Raw genomic sequence first — 16905 nt, forward strand, 5'->3', positions numbered from 1 at the left:
CAGAGGGAACTGGCATGCTCCCATGAGATTATTTGTGGCAGGGTCTTTTCCTCGAGATCTTTTCTCCTGGGATCTGGGGGATGTCACACTTAGAGAACTGCTTTTTTTTCCTTTCCCATGTGTATTCCCTTAAATGAACCCTGAACTTTAAGAAAATCAGATACACTTGTGTGGTGGTAGGGGTGTGAGAATAAACTAGCAAGGGTGGTGTTTGCCCTCCTCTGATGCCTGTAAGGGATGGTGTTCACAAGTTCTAGGTTGGGACCAGTGACAGAGAGAGTTGTGTCCATGGCGAAGATTAATTCCAAGTGGATAACTTAGGATGAACATCAAAACTGTTCTCTTCCAATATTTCCTGGGGAGATCCCCTTCGAAAGGCAAGCATGAGGCATGGGAAGGAAGATGCTTGGACTTCAAATGCATTTTTCATTAAACTTTTTTTAACAAGAAGTTCAGTTTAAGTTAATGGAATTTTATTTCCCTGGGGTAGAATTTAAATTTGTTAAATTGACTCTTTTTATTTATCAGTATGAATTCTCTAGTATCTAATGTCTGGAACTGATTTTGAAGATCAACAACACTTCATACAACATGGAGACTCTTCCTTAGACAGAGTCTCTGCATAATCCATTTTGACCTTGGGACTAGGTGTTTCTGCATTCTTTAATAGGGCTTCTCCTCAGAATAACATTTTTGGTGTACAGATTCTCCTTCCTCACATTTGTTGCATTCCTAGGAATTCTCCACAGTGTGAACTATGACATTTCATATATTGCTGGATGCTTACCAAAATTCATTATTTCATACAGGTTTGCTCCTGTGTGGGTTTCCTGATGTACAATGAGGTGTGTTTTCTTACTGATGGCTTTTCCACATTAGTGCTTTGATAGGGTTTTTCTCCTATATTAACTCTTAGAGAACAATGAGCTCTGATCTCCGAATGAAGGTTTTCCTGTATTTATTATTTTCTTGGTGTTTCTCTTGGTATGAATTCTCTGATGTGCCGTGAGTCTTGACTTCTAGTTGAAAACTTTTCCACAGTTTTACATTTTTATGGTTTTACCCACTCTGAACTCTGTGACTTAGATTTTGGATGATTTCTTATTAAAAGCTTTTCCACATTTAGAGGTTTTCTCCCCATGTGAAGTTTCAGACTGAGAGTCCTGGTTTCCTGCTGAAGACTTTCATATACCCCCGCATTCATTCAGACTGGTCTCTCTGATGTGGATTCTTTGATGCACAGTGAGTTCTGTCGTCTTCTTCTGGGCCTTCTCACATTCAGTCCACTTGTAGAAGATGCATGCACCATTTTGTGTGCAGTGGGGGCATCCTCTATTGCTAAAGGCATTGTCATATTTAGTACATTTGTGAGATTTCTCTCCTTTCTGAATTCTCTAATGTGTACAAAAAGTTCTGACTCTTGGAAGAGGGCTTTTCCACATTCAGTGTGTACATAATGTCTCCACCTTGGATCATTTCTTTGATGTTCAGTGGGGGTTGACAAATCCTTGAAGGTTTTTCCATGCTCTTTGCATGCATAGTTTGCCTTCTCTGGTGTCCAATCAATCAATTTGAACCCCTGAAAAAAGTTTTTCCTCCAAATTTGTGGAATTTATAAGGCATTCTGCCTATGTGTTTCATTTTCTGTTGAATAAGAGCCAGGCTATACCTATAGGCTTTCTCACATTCATTGTCCTTGAATGATTTCTCACCAGTATGGATTATATATTCCAGTGAAAACAGGGTTCTGGTTGGAGGCTTTTCCACATTACAGTCACAGTATTTCTCTCCAGTGTGAGTTCTCTAAAGCAGAGTAAGATTACATTTTGTTATAAGCTTTTATTCACCATGTTCAATGTGTTGAGACTTGTACAGGAGGGATTTTTAAATATTACTTATATTCTTATGCATTTTCACTAGTGTGGTTTTTAGTGGACACATTTATAACATTTATTACAACTTTGTCACATTTATTACATTTTGTGGTCTTTGGAAATTTCTCCCAAATTCATTATATTCATTGTCTCTCACTTTATTCAGTAACTTCTCCGTAAATAAATGTAAATTTTCCCAAACGTTTGACTTGGGTTTTCTGTTCCTTTTGTATATAGTTATTGACTTGCAAGACTCCCTGTAAAATGGAATAAAATGATAACTCCAAGTGAATCTTTTCGCCATCATTTTATAGAAGGAAACCTCTTCAGGAATACTGTTATATTGACGTCTTTGGCTCTAAATATGAAAAATTCCTAAGTGTAAACATTTCCCACCTCTTGGGCTTTGAGGGGAGAAATCTGCTCCAGTGTGGACAGAGCAGAGTACTGAAAGCTATGACAAGTAGGTTGGGAGTTTCAGAGATGACATTTTAATCTGTGGAGCAAAGAGTAGGAATCAAGATGGGCTGCAGCTCTGAAAAGGGAAGACTGAGTGGGAGGATTGGATGGAAAAGGCAAAGAAAGGTAGAGAGAGGCACTAATGGTGATGGGACTGGGTTTGGACGTTTTTAGCCTCATCACTTCATTCATGGATTACTATTGCAAAACTTTAGTCTTTCTGCTTTCTGTATTTTCCCCCCTCTCATCCTACACACCAGTATCAAAATCATCATGCCAGGGCACCAGCTCCCCACATTTATAGGAACATTGTTGTGGATCCTGCCCTCTCCCAACACCTGCATCAGGCTGTGATTCATTCTCATATTTACCTGCAGACTCAGAGGCAGAAATCGCAGGAAGGGTGATTTAGTCTAGAGAATCATGGCCTCATGCACTGTTCACTGATATAATCTGACAGATTAAGCATCATTAGGTTATTCTACCAGAGCTCTTGAGTGCCGAATTTACCTGTAGTATCAACTTTCTAGTTTTTTCCCCATTCTGATTTGCTACACAGGGAAAATTTCCAGGATCCACAGACCTTGTCTTGCCCCTGCCCCTGTATACTTCCTTCACTCAGCTTTCACATCTTGACTTGTACAACACTGAGGTTAAGACATCTTGAGATCAATTCCAGCTCTGCCACTTACTAGATGGGTGACTTTGGGCAAGATAATTAGCCTCTCCCATAGCCAGTCTCCTTAATGATCTCCACAGAGATGCCCAAGCCATTGACCCCATTTACCTACTACTGACCCTCCTAGTCCTACCAATCACTGTCCATGCAGACCCCATTCATTAAGCGAAGTCCTCAGCTGACAAGTCCCATCACCCCATCTCAGACCCACTAGCCCTCTGATTCACTGATCTCCACAGACTGCTCATTCATTGCTGCTCCAACAATTATCATTGGGTATTTCCTCTGTGCTAAGCACCTGGGATACATCAGTCTATAAAATAGACAAGGATTGTCTCCTTCATGGAACTTACATCCTAGTTGTGGAGACAAACAATAAACAATATGTAACACAAATAAATTATGAAATATGTTAGGAGGTGATAAAGTGCTGTGGAAAAAAGAAAACAGAGCAGGGTAGGGAGAAAGGGAAAGACTAGAGGGGATGGGCTGCAATTTAAATAAAGTGGTTAGTATAAGCTTCCTTGAGAAGGTGGAACTTGAAGGAAGTGGAGAGTGAGCCATGGAATTATCTGGGGGAAGAAGGGTCTAGTGGATGGAGCGGCCAGTGCAGAAGCCCTAGGGCAAGTGCATGCATGTGTGTCTGAAGACCCAGTCAAGAGGCTGGTGCGGTTGCAGCAGGGCAAGTGGAAGAAACAATGTGAGAAAGGTAGGTGAGGTATATCAGTCAGAGTTCTCCAGAGAAGCAGAACCAATAGAACATATTGGTTTCTCTGGAGAACGCTGATAGATAGATTAGATAGAGATAGAGATAGAGAAAATATATGGTATGTATAGATATAGATAGAAAGGCTAAAAAATAGATGGATAAATCTATCTATCTTATCATCTTTCTAACTATCTGTCTAACTTATACCTAATAGGATGTGTGTGTGTGTGTGTGTGTGTGTGTGTGTGTGTGTGTATGCATAATGTCAAGACATATATTTTAAGAAATGGCTCCCAGATTGGTTCAAGGTGGTGGAATAGAAGGATGTGTGCTTACTCCCTCTTGTGAGAGCACCGGAATCACAAGTAACTGCAGAACAATCATCAACAGAAAGACACTGGAACTCACCAAAAAAGATACCCCACATCCAGAGACAAAGGAGAAGCCACAATGAGATGATAGGAGGGGCACAATCACAATAAAATCAATTCCCATAACTGCTGGGTGGGTGACTCACAAACTGGAGAACACTTATACCACAGAAGTCCACCCACTGGAGTGAAGGTTCTGAACCCCATGACAGGCTTCCCAACCTGGGGGTCCAGCAACGGGAGGAGGAATTACTAGAGAATCAGACTTTGAAGGCAAGCGGGATTTGATTGCAGGGTTTTGACAGGACATGGGGAAACAGAGACTCCACTCTTGGAGGGCACACACAAAGTAGTGTGTGCATTGGGACCCAGGGGGAAGAAGCAGTGAGACTGAACCAGACTTACCTGATAGTGTTGGAGGGTCTCCTGCAGTGGCAGGGGGTAGCTGTGGCTCACCATGAGAACACAGACACCGGCAGCAGAAGTTCTGGGAAGTGCTCCTTGGCGTGAGCCCTCCCAGAGTCTGCCATTGGCCCCACCAAAGAGCCAGGTAGGTTCCAGTGTTGGGTCGCCTCAGGCCAAACAATAACAGGGAGGGAACCCAGCCCCAACCATCAGCAGACAAGCAGTTTAAAGTTTTACTGAGCTATGCCCACCAAAGCAACACTCAGCTCTACTCACCACCAGTCCCTCCCATTAGGAAACTTGCACAAGCCTCTTAGATTGCCTCATCCACCAGAGGGCAGACAGCAGAATCAAGAAGAACTACAATCCTGCAGCCCGTGGAACAAAAACCACATTCACAGAAAGATAGACAAGATGAAAAGGCAGAGGGCTATGTATCAGATGAAGGAACAAGATGAAACCCCAGAAAAACAACTAAATGAAGTGGAGATAGGCAAACTTCTGGAAAAAGAATTTAGAACAATGATAGTGAAGTTGATCCAGGACATCGGAAAAAGAATGGAGGCAAAGATCAAGAAGCTGCAAGAAATGTTTAACAAAGACCTAGAAGAATTAAAGAACAAACAAACAAAGATAAAATGACTGAAATGAAAACTACACTAGAAGGAATCAATAGCAGAATAACTGAGGCAGAAGAACGGATAAGTGACCTAGAAGACAGAATGGTGGAATTCACTGCTGTGGAACAGAATAAAGAGAAAAAAAAAGAAAAGAAATGAAGACCACCTGTGAGACCTCTGGGACAACATTAAAGGCAACAACATTCGCATTATAGGGGTCCCAGAAGGAGAAGAGAGAGAGGTGGGACCAGAGGAAATGTTTGAAAAGAATATAGTCAAAAACTTCCCTAACATGGGAAAGGAAATAGCCACCCAAGTCCAGGAAGTTCAGTGAATCCCATACAAGATAAACCCAAGGAGAAACAAGCTGAGACACATAGTAATCAAATTGGCAAAAATTAAAGGCAAAGAAAAATTATTGAAAGCAGCAACGGAAAAATGACAAATAACATACAAGAGAACTCCCATAAGGTTAACAGCTGATTTCTCAGCAGAAACCCTACAAGCCAGAAGGGAGTGGTATGATATATTTAAAGTGATGAAAGGGAAGAACCTACAACCAGGATTACTCTACCCGGCAAGGATCTCATTCAGGTTTGATGGAGAAATCAAAAGCTTTACAGACAAGCAGAAGCTAAGAGAATTCAGCACCACCAAAGCAGCTCTACAAAAAATGCTAAAGGACTTTCTCTAAGTGGGAAACAAAAGAGAAGAAAAGGACCTACAAAAACAAACCCAAAACAATTAAGACAATGGTCATAGGAACATACATATCGATAATTACCTTAACTGTGAATGGATTAAATGCTCCAACCAAAAGACACAGGAGTGCTGAATGGATACAAAAACAAGAACCATATATATGCTGTCTACAAGAGACCCACTTCAGACCTAGGGACACATACAGACTGAAAGTAAGGGGATGGAAAAAGATATTCCATGCAAATGGAAATCAAAAGAAAGCTGAAGTAGTAATACTCATATCAGATAAAATAGACTTTAAAATAAAGAATGTTACATGAGACAAAGAAGGACACTACACAATGATCAAGGGATCAATCCAAGAAGAAGATATAACAATTATAAATATATATGCACCCAACATAGGAGCACCTCAATACATAAGGAAACTACTAACAGCTAAAAAAGAGGAAATCAACAATAACACAATAATAGTGTGGGGGGGGCCTTCCCTGGTGGCGCAGTGGTTGAGAGTCCGCCTGCCGATGCGGGGGACACGGGTTCGTGCCCCGGTCTGGGAGGATCCCACGTGCTGCGGAGCGGCTGGGCCCGTGAGCCATGGCTGCTGAGCCTGCGCGTCCAGAGCCTGTGCTCCGCAACGGGAGAGGCCACAACAGTGAGAGGCCCATGTACCGCAAAAAAAAAAAAAAGAAAATAGTGGGGGATTTTAACACCTCACTTATACCAATGGACAGATCATCCAAAGGGAAAATTCATAAGGAAACAGAAGCTTTAAATGACACAATAGACCAGATAGATTTAATTGACATTCCATCCAAAAACAGCAGATTACACTTTATTCTCAAGTGCGCATGGAACATTCTCCAGGATAGATCACATCTTGGGTCACAAATCAAGCTCCAGTAAATTTAAGAAAATTGAAATCATATCAAGCATCTTTTCTGACCACCGCGCTGTGAGATTAGAAATCAATTATAGGGAATGAAACGTAAAAGACACAAACATATGGAGGCTAAACAGTACATTACTAAACAACCAAGAGATCACTGAAGAAATCAAAGAGGAAATCAAAAAATACCTAGAGACAAATGACAATGAAAACTCGATGATCCAAGACCTATGGGATGCAGCAAAAGCAGTTCTAAGAGGGAAGTTTATAGCAATACAAGCCTACCTCAAGAAACAAGAAAAATCTCATGTAAACAATCTAACCTTACACCTAAAGCAACTAGAGAAAGAAGCACAAACAGAAACCAAAGTTAGCAGAAGGAAAGAAATCATAAAGATCAGAGCAGAAATAAATGAAATAGAAACAAAGTAATCAATAGCAAAGATCAATAAAACTAAAAGCTGGTTCTCTGACAAGATAAACAAAATTGATAAAGCATTAGCCATACTCATCAAGAAAAAGATGGTGAGGACTCAAATCAATAAAATTAGAAATGAAAAAGGAGAACTTACAACAGACACCACAGAAATACAAAGCATCCTAAGAGACTACTACAAGCAACTCTATGCCAATAGAATGGACAAACTGGAAGAAATGGACAAATTCTTAGAAAGGTATAACCTTCCAAGACTGAACGAGGAAGAAATAGAAAATATAAACAGACCAATCACAAGTAATGAAATTGAAACTGTGATTAAAAATTTTCTAACAAACAGAAGTCCAGGATCAGATGGCTTCACAGGAGAATTCTATCAAACATTTAGAGAAGAGCTAACACCCATCCTTCTCAAACTCTTCCAAAAAATTGCAGAGGAAGGAACACTCCCAAACTCATTCTATGAGGCCACCATCACCCTGATACCAAAAGCAAACAAAGATACTACAAAAAAAGAAAATTACAGACCAATATCGCTGATGAATATAGATACAAAAATCCTCAACAAAATGCTAGCAAACAGAATCCAACCATGATCAAATGGGATTTATCCCAGGTATGCAAGGATTCTTCAATATATGCAAATCAATCAGTGTGATACACCATATTAACAAATTGAAGAAGAAAAACCATAAGATCATCTCAATAGATGCAGGAAAATCTTTTGATAAAATTCAACACCAACTTATGATAAAAAAGTCTCCAGAAAGTGGGCATAGAGGGAACCTAACTCAACATAATGAAGGTCATATACGACAAGCCGACAGCAAACATCATTCTCAATGGTGAAAAACTGAAAGCATTTCCTCTAAGATCAGGAGCAAGACAAGGATGTCCACTCTCACCACTATTATTCAACATAGTTTTGGAAGTCCTAGCCATGGCAATGAGAGAAGAAAGAAAAATAAAAGAATACAAATTGCAAAAGAAGAAGTAAAGCTGTCACTGTTTGCAGATGACATGATACTATACATAGAGAATCCTAAATATGCCACCAGAAAGCTACTAGAGCTAATCAGTGAATTTAGCAAAGTTGCAGGATACAAAATTAATGCACAGAAATCTCTTGCAATCCTGTACACTAATGATGAAAAATCTGAAAGAGAAATTAAGGAAACATTCCCATTTACCATTGCAACAAAAAGAATAAAATACCTAGGAATAAACCTACCTAGGGAGAAAAAAGACCTGTATGCAGAAAACTATAAGACACTGATGAAAAAAATTAAAGATGATACGAACAGATGGAGAGATATACCATGTTCTTGGATTGGAAGAATCAATATTGAGGAAATGACTATACTACCCAAAGCAATCTACATATTCAATGCAATCCCTATCAAATTACCAATGGCATTTTTACAGAACTAGAATAAAAAATCTTAAAATTTGTATGGAGACACAAAAGACCCTGAAGAGCCAAAGCAGTCTTGAGGGAAAAAAAACGGAGCTGGAGGAATCAGACTCCCTGACTTCAGACTATACTACAAAGCTATGGTAATCAAGACAGTATGGTACTGGCAGAAAAGCAGAAATATAGATCAATGGAACAGGGTAGAAAGCCCAGAGAGAAATCCACACACATATGGTCAACTTATTTTTGATAAAGGAGGCAAGAATATACAATGAAGAAAAGACAGCCTCTTCAATAAGTGGTGCTGGGAAAACTGGACAGCTACATGTAAAAGAATGAAATTAGAACACTCCCTAACACCATACACAAAAGTAAGCTCAAAATGGATTAAAGACCTAAATGTAAGGCCAGACACTATCAAACTCTTAGAGGTAAACATAGGCAGAACACTCTATGACATAAATCACAGCAAGATCCTTTTTGACCCACCTCCTATAGAAATGGAAATAATATCAAAAATAAACAAATGGGACCTAATGAAACTTCAAAGCTTTTGCACAGCAAAGGAAACCATAAACAAGATGAAAACACAACCCTCAGAATGGGAGAAAATATTTGCAAATGAAGCAACTGACAAAGGATTAATCTCCAAAATATACAAACAGCTCATGCATCTCAATATCAAAACAAGAAACAACCTAATCCAAAAATGGGCAGAAGACCTAAAGAGACATTTCTCCAAAGAAGATATACAGACTGCCAACAAACACATGAAAGAATGCTCAACATCATTAAACATTAGAGCAATGAAAATCAAAACTACAATGAGATATCATGTCACACCAGTCAGAACGGCCATCATAAAAAATCTACAAACAATAAATGCTGGAGAGGGTGTGGAGAAAAGGGAACCCTCTTGCACTGTTGGTGGGAATGTAAATTGATACAGCCACTATGGAGAACAGTATGGAGGTTCCTTAAAAAACTACAAATAGAACTACCATATGACCCAGCAATCCCACTACTGGACATATACCCTGAGAAAACCATAATTCAAAAAGAGTCATGTACTTCAATGTTCATTGCAGCTCTATTTACAATAGCCAGGACATGGAAGCAACCTAAGTGTCCATCGACAGACGAATGGATAAAGAAGATATGGAACATATATACAATAAAAGAAACGAAATTGAGTTATTTGTAGTGAGGTGGATGGACCTAGAGTCTGTCATCCAGAGTGAAGTAAGTCAGAAAGAGAAAAACAAATACCGTATGCTGACATATATATATGGAATCCAAAAAAAAAAAAAAGGTCATGAGGAACCTAGGGGCAGGATGGGAATAACAACCCAGACCTACTAAAGAATGGACTTGAGGACACGGGGAGGGAGAAGGGTAAGCTGGGACAAAGTGAGAGAGTGGCATGGACACGTATACACTACCAAACGTAAAATAGATAGCTAGTGGGAAGCAGCCGCAAAGCACAGGGAGATCAGCTCGGTGCTTTGTGACCACCTAGAGGGGTGGGATAGGGAGGGTGGGAGGGAGGGAGACGCAAGAGGGAAGAGATATGGGGATATAGGTATATGTACAGCTGATTCACTTTGTTATAAAGCAGAAAATAACACACCATTGTAAAGCAATTATACTCCAATAAAGATGTTGGAAAATAAAAGAGAGAGAGAGAAACATCTTCTGTGCATGTGTCTTTTCAGAGTATATTACATGCAGACCAGTGTGGTGGACACATTCATTCATTGAAATAACACTGTTCTCAATCATGTATGCACTAGCATTCTTAGAAACACCTTTTGATGTCACTTTATATTTTGGGAAGGGTATAAAAAGGAAGAGAGAGAAGAGTGAGTGGAGGACTCTGGCAGCCAGAGTGACAAAGTCTGCAATCCATGGCAGTGCAGTTTAGTGTTTAAGCGTTTGTTTTCTAGACTCAAAAAGACTTCACATTTAAACACTTCTGTTACTCTAACACTGTGACTTTGGACAACTCACAGATGCCTCATCTATAACGTGAGTATGATAATCATATCTAGCTGATAGATAATCATCCATCCCCACAAACCTGGGGGTTTTGTATAAATTTCTTGGCATAATGTAGGTAAAGTGTACAGAGCCTGACCAATAGTACGTGCTTAGTGAATATTACCTATGATGTGAACACATCTGTGACTCTACGATGGTATGAATAAAAACAACTAGAAAGCGTAAGAAAAGTTGATGATTAAAGAAAACCTAAAAGATGAGGATCACGGCTTACTTCTCAAGGAATAGCCATAGACACTTTCTTTACCGATATTATCATTTAACTCACACAAATTATAGTAACAGCTGCATAACTGGACTCTCAAGATCCAGTCTCCCCCTAACTTCAGGTATCCACAATAATTTCCTACCACAGAATCTGTTGGAGTAGGGCCAAAGATATAAATAGCTACATTTTTTAACACCTCCACAGGTAATCCTGATAACCATCCTTGCTAACAAATCACTTCCCTCATGAAAATGCATAATCATGACCTTCTCTTCTCTTATCATCCCAGTCCATCCCCACTGCCTACTTAATAAGATCAAACACATAACATTGGTAACAAAAGCCCTTTAAGATCCATTCTCAGACTACATCCTCATTGACAAAGAATGGCAGAAATAATATAAGTGGATAGGATATTTAAAATTCTCTGGTCTGCTCCTTTTTTTAATCAGTAAAGAAACTAAATACTAGAAGATATAAGATTTGCCCCAAGTAACACACCTAGGAAATGCCAGAAATGAAAGGCAAGTCTGTGTCTCTGAGTGCATCACCCCTACAAAAACAGCATGACTCTTTCAAAAGTACCCACGCATAGCTTCTTCCACATTGCTTACCACTTGATTTCAGTTTTAAAGATCTTACTGTATGTAACCAAGTTTCATGAAGCCTTTGCCAAGACTTCTGTCATTTCTGTGAATTCCAACAACAATTTGTTCTTATCTCCTCATGGCACCTCATGTATTGTGGCTGCTTGTGACCATCAAACCAAATGACCTCTAATAGTTCATGGCTCATTCATCTTTTTCATCCCCAGTGATTCTGAACATTCATAATCAAATCTCAGGAGAAAATACTTGCAAATATATTAAATTTAAACCCTTAATTTTTTAACAATTCTCATCTCTAAAAAACAAATTGGGTAAAACTTAGTATTAGGACAAATAACAGAACTGTGTGAACAATAACATTAAGGTGGAGGAATTACTTCTGCTGATACTAAAGCCCAGTAATTTTCATTCAGTATTTATTCATCTCAGAATTTTTTTCATACAAATGCTTCATAATAATACAGTAACATCAGAGGCAATATGATTAACTAATCAAGATTGGCCCCATTAGAATTGATCGAAATTTAACTTCACCTTACATTCAAAACTTATTACACAATTTCTCCCAAATGATGTACCTTAGTTTTCTGGAAACACATATTTTCCAGAAACAGGTTACTGAATATCCTTGTTTACATGAAAGCCAGACTCTACTTACAACTATTCTACTCCAACTTTAGATATTCTTTGCCTAAAAGATAATTTCCATGTAATGTATTGACCTACGGAAAGCTTTTGATCTGCTATACTGTTAGGTTTCAATGTTGATCCCTGGATACTAATGCCCATTTCAACTTTTAATATAATGTCATGAAAAGAATGAGGGTGGACATGTGCATACAGAACAAATTTCAGTTCTAAATAGCATAACACAAATCTATGACAAAGGCCTACTTTTCTTTTGTCTTCACCTCTGTAAACTGATACAGTTTAATTGGTTTAAGTGGCCAATTAAACACACACCTATCTTCTCACCTACTTAAGGCCCCACTCAAATGACACATATAAAAATTATATAAACTCAGATGAACAAAGAGAGTATGAAAAGGGACAAAGTAAGCAACAGTACTATGGAAAATGTAAAGCAGAGAGGGCTAATTTGCACAAGAGTCTCCCATAAAGACTGAATGCTTAGAAGTAGTAGGTAAAGAAAAGAGGGGGAGTGTGCCTGGGCAGGGGCAGAGAAAACAGGAAGTTATTTTGAAAGTCCATCTATGACACAGTACACCTCTACATTCACACCAGATGCAGAAAGTCATCAACAGACACCTACTCACCAGGGATGAGAGAAGAAGATAGATTTTTTTCTTACAGACATTGACTGGGAAAGACTGAGGTCTTAGATACAGGGGCAGGGCATGGCAGGGTACAGGGGTGAGGCAGGGGACTAGAAACAAGGGTATCATTTACAAACCTAATTACAGAAAAATTCATCTGCCCCTCACCCACCCTTAGAATTCTATAATCAATCAACTACCAATCTGAAACAAAGGCAGAATGAAGACATATTCAGACATGCAAGGACATGAAGTTCATCTCTCATGCTTCCTTAGAATGCTTTTGGAGGATATCCTCCAACAAAAACTACATAGTAGGGACTTCCCTAGTGGTGCAGTGGTTAAGAATCCACCTGCCAATGCAGGGGACATGGGTTCGAGCCCTGGTCCAGGAAGATCCCACATGGCGCGGAGCAACTAAGCCCGTGCGCCACAACTACCGAGCCTGCACTCTAGAGCCCGTGAAACACAACTACTGAGCCCATATGCCACAACTAATGAAGTCCTCCCACCTAGATCCCGTGCTCTGCAACAAGAGAGGCCACCACAATGAGAAGCCCACGCACTGCAACAAAGAGTAGCCCCTGTTCACCACAACTAGAGAAAGTCCGCACGTGGCAACAAAGACCCAATGTAGCCAAAAATAAATAAATAAATTTATAAAAAAACAAACAAAACCTACAGGGTAAACCAAGAGAGAAGGGTACATGGGATCCAAGAAACAATGGATCCAATCCAAGAAATTAGTGAAGAGAGCCATTACCTCCCTTGAGTGTTCTAAAATATCCCAGATCATGAGGTGTTTCACACAGGCAAATGCAAATCTTCTCTGGAAGAATGCACCTTCAACTAGGCTTCAGAACTCCTCCAATATAGTTATTCAAAAACAAGGAACAGCATAGCATCAAAAAGTAATCAGTCAAAGAGGGAAATAAAGCACCATGATAAACAACCAGCAGAAAACTATCTGGAGCAAATACTCCAGATATTGAAATTATCAGACACAAATTAAAAAATAACCTGCTACACCTTCCCAAAATCACTTTGAGCCTGGGAAATAAGCCTCTCAACCCCTCCACTAGCATTGCTTCTTTAAAAACTGCTATGTAGAAAAATCTGAACTCTATTTCCTTTATAAAAATATGAATTCTTCAACCAGGCTCCTAGTGACAGACTTAGGTTTCCTTTAAGCCCAAGGTTATTTTTTGTAGCTTTCTTTTTTCCTTTTTTATACTAAACAAAAGCTAGTGATGACTTCCCTTGAAGTATTCACATGAAAAAAAAGGACCACATTTTCAAGAAAAAATAAAATAACCTGCTTACTATGAAGACAAGCTTGAAGATATCATCCATGAAGGGGATCACACACAATCTAGCATTTCAAGTAGAATAAAAGGTCTACATTAGCTTTGATATGTAACATTTCATTACCATCAGTTTTCTGCAGGGGTCAATGATGCATTCTGTATATAGTCCCATAAGGTCAAGTTTGTTAACCATGATTTTTTATATCATACTGACTTTTTGTCCAATGACTCAAGTTAAAAATAAAGCAAGAAAAGATAAAGGGCTAAAACCACATAGAAACAAAGACACATGGACACCCTTAAATGTGCCAAAAGCAGTGACTCTTGAGCTCCATTCAGAGTTGCTCCTTAGACTAGGTTGGTTGTCAGGGAATTCAACTGTGAAGGAAAAGGATGTGTACAAAGGACTGAAACACATCCTTGAAAACTGGGTCTAAAAGGTAAGACCCAGTTTCTCACTTTTTAAATCTTCATTGAAGTGAAAGACTTAAAATCTTCATCAACATTCTTCCCAGCATTAAAATCAAGTTATAAGGCTTCCCTGGTGGTGCAGTGTTTGAGAGTCCACCTGCCAATGCAGGGGATACGGGTTCGTGCCCCGGTCCGAGAAGATCTCACATGCCGTGGAGCGGCTGGGCCCGTGAGCCATGACCACTGAGCCTGCGCGTCCGGATCCTGTGTTCCGCAGTGGGAGAGGCCACAACAGTGAGAGGCCCACGTACCGAAAAAAAAAAATCAAGTTATAATTATCCTCTTAAGTAAAGTGAAGAAAGATTTTGAGATAAATTACTTCAGAAATACATAAATTTTATTGTCTGTATTTTAAGGTCAATCTATATAGACATATATACATATATACACACATATATATCAAGCTATAATAATTCAAAGTACTGCTTCATAGATCATAGACCAATGGTCCAAAAAGACCAAAATATGTGTGAAATGTGGTGAAAGATAAAGATGACCTCTTAAATCAGCGGGGGGAAATATGGCTTAATTAATAAACAATGTTGTGACATCTGGATAGCCATCTTGAAAAAATTTAAATTTGTCCTATAGTCTCACATCTTACCCAAAATTATTTCAAGGGCTCAAAGATTTTAAAGTAAAAAATAAAACTGGAAAACAGTGGACAATTTGAAAAGTAATCTTGGTGTAGATAAGTACTTTTTACCTGTGATTTAAAACTCAGAAGCCATGAAAGAAAAAATTAATCAATTTTGTTTAAAAATAAAGCTTTGTAACAAATAAAAACACCATTATGTACAAAGTTAAAAGACCAAAAACAAAACTATAAAATACATTTGCAACTCATGACAATGGGCTAATCGCCTTGTTATGGAAGAGAACCTACAAATTGATTTCTAGAAGCCAACAAACCTAGAATGAGATATACAGTGGCTCTTAAGCACACGAAATGATGCCCAATCTAATTCATAGTAAGACAACTGCACTCTCAGTTATGAGTAAGTGCCAGGATCTAATGTTCAGCATGGTGAATGAGTTAACAATACTGCATTGTACACTTGAAAGTTGCTATGAGAGTAGAGCTGTAATGTTCTCACCATACAATGAGAACAACATGGTAATTATGTGAGGTGAAGGCTGTGTTAACTAACCTTATTGTGGTAAACATTTTGCAATATATATGTGTATCAAATCATCACATTGTGCCTTTTGGCCATCTGTATGTCTTCTTTGGTGAAATGTCTATTTAGGTCTTCTGCCCATTTTTTAATTGAGTTGTTTGGGGTTTTTTTGATTTTGAGCTACATGAGCTGTTTGTATATTTTGGAGATTAATTCTTTTTCCATTGCTTCATTTGCAAATATTTTCTCCTATTCTGAGAGTTGTTTTTTCGTCTTGTTTATAGTTTCCTTTGCTGTGCAAAAGCTTTTAAGTTTAATTAGGTCCCATTTGTTTATTTTTGTTTTTATTTTCATTACTCAAAGAGGTGGGTCAAAAAAGATCTTGCTCTGGTTTATGTCAAAGAATGATTTTCCTATTTTTCCTCTAAGAGTTTTTTATAGTGTCTGGTCTTACATTTAGGTCTTTAATCCATTCTGAGTTTATTTTTGTGTATGGTGTTAGGGAGAGTTCTAATTTCATTCTTTAACATGTAGCTGTCCAGTTTTCCCAACACTACTTATTGAAGAGGCTGTCTTTTCTCCATTGTATATTCTTGCCTCCTTTGTCATAAATTAGGTGACTATATGTGTGTGGGTTTATCTCTGGGCTTTCTGTCCTGCACCATTGATCTGTATTTCTGTTTTTGTGCCAGTACCATACTGTCTTGATTACTGTAGTTTTGTAGTGTAGTTTGAAGTCAGGGAGCCTGATTCCTCCAGCTTCGTTTTTCTTTCTCAAGATTGCTTTGGCTACTCAGGATCTTTTGTGTTTCCATACAAATTGTATGGAATTAGAAAATTAGAACAAAAATTTTTGTTCTAATTCTGTGAAGAATGCCATTGGTACAGATAGACAAGAGGGACATGAAAAGATGCTCAACATCACTAATTATTAGAGAAATGCAAATAAAAACTACAGTGAAGTATCACCTCACACTGGTCAGAATGGCCATCATCAAAAAAATCTACAAACAATAAATGTTGGAGAGGGTGTGGAGAAAAGGGAACCCTTTTGCCCTGTTGATGGGAATGTAAATTGATACAGCCACTATGGAGAACAGTATGGAGGTTCCTTAAAAAACTAAAAATAGAACTACCATATGACTCAGCAATCCCACTACTGTGCATATACCCTGAGAAAACCATAATTCAAAAGGACACATGTACCCCAATGTTCATTGCAGCACTATTTACAATAGCCATGACATGGAAACAACCTAAATGTCCAATGACAGATGAATGGATAAAGAAGATG

The sequence above is a fragment of the Aethalodelphis obliquidens genome, unplaced genomic scaffold, assembly GCF_003676395.1.
Source record: "Aethalodelphis obliquidens isolate GAN/ISIS:26980383/991018 unplaced genomic scaffold, ASM367639v1 scaffold102, whole genome shotgun sequence".
Classification (NCBI taxonomy): domain Eukaryota; kingdom Metazoa; phylum Chordata; class Mammalia; order Artiodactyla; family Delphinidae; genus Aethalodelphis; species Aethalodelphis obliquidens.